Raw genomic sequence first — 2636 nt, 5'->3', positions numbered from 1 at the left:
CACAAAATTCATAGATTTGGCTAGTCTAGCTAGCCAGCTTGCCCAGGGGGATCGTCCTGGCCCCACCTCCCAAGCATTGAGATTACAGATGCACACTGCCTGGTATTTACATAGGTTCTAGGGTTCAGAACTCAGGTCTTTATCTTGTTTCAGCAAGTATATTACCTACTGAGTCATCTCCCCACCCAAGAAAATTATTAAAAAATTTATATTTAGCGATAGTATTTGTAAAGGTTTAGGTAAGAATAAATGATTTCTGATATGCAAGGTCTAAGATAATTCCTATGAATACTGTATTAGGAAGTCACTAGAGGAGGTATGAGAAGAACAGGAACATTTTGGGAACAGGAGCTGTCTCATAAGAGGGGGATGACAAGAGATACTGATAATGATAGCCACATTCCTGGAGAATAATCAGTCCAGAAGTGGAGTGAAATGATGGAGGCCTGCAGAACAGTCATTGCTGCTATGAAAATGGAACCAACAGGATTCCTGACATATTTGGATGAAAGAATAACGTTTGGGAGAAAAGGGTTTCTTTATCCTGATGCTGGAATTGAATGTATACTAAGGCAAGTACTTTACCACTGACTCATTGCCCCAACCTTATTTTGACTTTTTATTTTGAGACATGGTCTTGGTATGTAGCTCAGACTGACCTCAAACTCATGGCCTTCATTCTGTTTGAGCTTCCCAAGTAACTGGGATTACAGGCCTGTCTAGAGGGTCTAGTTAGAAGAAAGGAATTTTAAGAACATTTCCGATAAGCAAATAGGAAATAAAGATTTTTCCTTTTTTTTTTTTTTTACAAAGGAAAGTCACTCTAAGGAGAATAAAAGGATGTAGAAGAAAGGAAATATAATAGTATACAACTTGTCTCAGCAGTGAAGAATACTGATTTGTCAAAAAAATGTAAATTAAGCGGGGCATGGTAGTGCACGCCTTTAATCCCAGTACTCGGGAGGCAGAGGTAGGAGGATCGCCGTGAGTTCGAGGCCACCCTGAGACTCCATAGTGAATTCCAGGTCAGCCTGGGCTACAATGAGACTCTACCTTGAAAATCAAAACAAAACAAAAAGTAAATTAAGTTTTACTTAATGATCGTAACACAACTACTGCAAGGATAGAGGGTAGTGAAGTCCATGTGTACATGTGTTGTCATGGGGGGAGGTGCATGTCATAGCCTATCCTTAAATTATTGATAATTTAGTGATAGCTTTCCTTCTCTATGTTAAAATGTAAAATTGGTATTTTAGAATTCAAGTACTTTGAAAACTGTCCCATTAAGGTGATTACATAAAAAGAAAAAGAAAAACTTACTACTCAGCCAAACAAAAGCATCTCTCCAACTTGAACAACCCTTTATCTAAGTGTCCCATATAAATCTCTCCTTTTCCTTACCAGCGCCAAATGTTTTTATAGAATAAAATGATTTATATTCACTCTCTACATTTTCTCTACAAAAGCTACTTCCCCTGTAAATAAGTTAGTTTGGCAAGGTTTCAAAAATCAATTATCTTCATATATGATATCCATTCTCTGACAGTTGATCTGTAGACTCAACACAATTCCAATAAAAACCTCAGCATATATCTTGTTGAAATTGACAAGATACTAAAATTCATATGAACATCCCAGGGACCTCAAATATGGAAATAATTGTGCAAAACAAAATAATTTTAAGAAACATCAAAATTTAAGTGTTTATACAAACTGATCTCAAGCCTTATTATTAAACTATACTGCCTAGATGTAGGATATTAATGTGAAAATAGACATATAGCAGAATAAAATGGCAAATATCTAGTATATGCATATACATAAACATTTAATACCTAAATTGAACTTATTTTTCATTTTTTAATTTTGTGTGCATTGTAGTAAGTGTGGTGTATCTATGGTGTATGTACATGTGTGTATGGATATGTTTGTCATGTGTGCACACACACAGATGTAAGAAGACGACAATGGGTTTTATTTGTTTTTTAAAATGTATTTATTTATTTGAAACATAGAGATAGGGAGAGAAGGTGGGGGAGAACCAGAGCTTCTTGCCACTGCAAGTCAACTCCAGATGCATATGCCATTTTGTGCATTGGATTTCTGTGGGTACTGGGAAATCAAACCTAGACTGGTAGGTTCTGCAAACAAGTACTTTTAACCACTGAGCAATCTCCAGCCTGATATTGGCTTTTGAGATGGGACTCAGGTCCTCATTCTTGCACAGCAAGCACTCTTACCAACTGAGCTATCTCCCCACCTCCATCTTATTTTTGACAAAGATACTATAGTGATTCAATAGGGAAAGTATACTTTTTGTATGTGTATATGTAGCATGTGAGTTCACATGTGAATGCAGGTGTGTGTCCATGTTTTCAGAGGTCAGAGGTTGATGTTAGGTATTTTCCTCTATTGCTCTCCACTTTACTCTTTCAGACAGGGTCTCTTGCTGAGCTTAGAGCTCACCAATTCTGCTAGGCTAGTTAGCCAGTAAGCCCCAAGAATTCCTTATCTTTGCCTTCCCAGTGCTAGAATTACAGGCGCATACCACGACACCTGTCATTTTTATTTGAAGGTTGGGGATCCAAACCCAGATCCTCATAGTTTCAGTGCAAATACTCTACTCCCGGAGCCAT

This window comes from Jaculus jaculus, chromosome X (assembly GCF_020740685.1).
Source record: "Jaculus jaculus isolate mJacJac1 chromosome X, mJacJac1.mat.Y.cur, whole genome shotgun sequence".
Taxonomy (NCBI): domain Eukaryota; kingdom Metazoa; phylum Chordata; class Mammalia; order Rodentia; family Dipodidae; genus Jaculus; species Jaculus jaculus.
Note: the sequence above shows the minus strand (reverse complement) of the source record.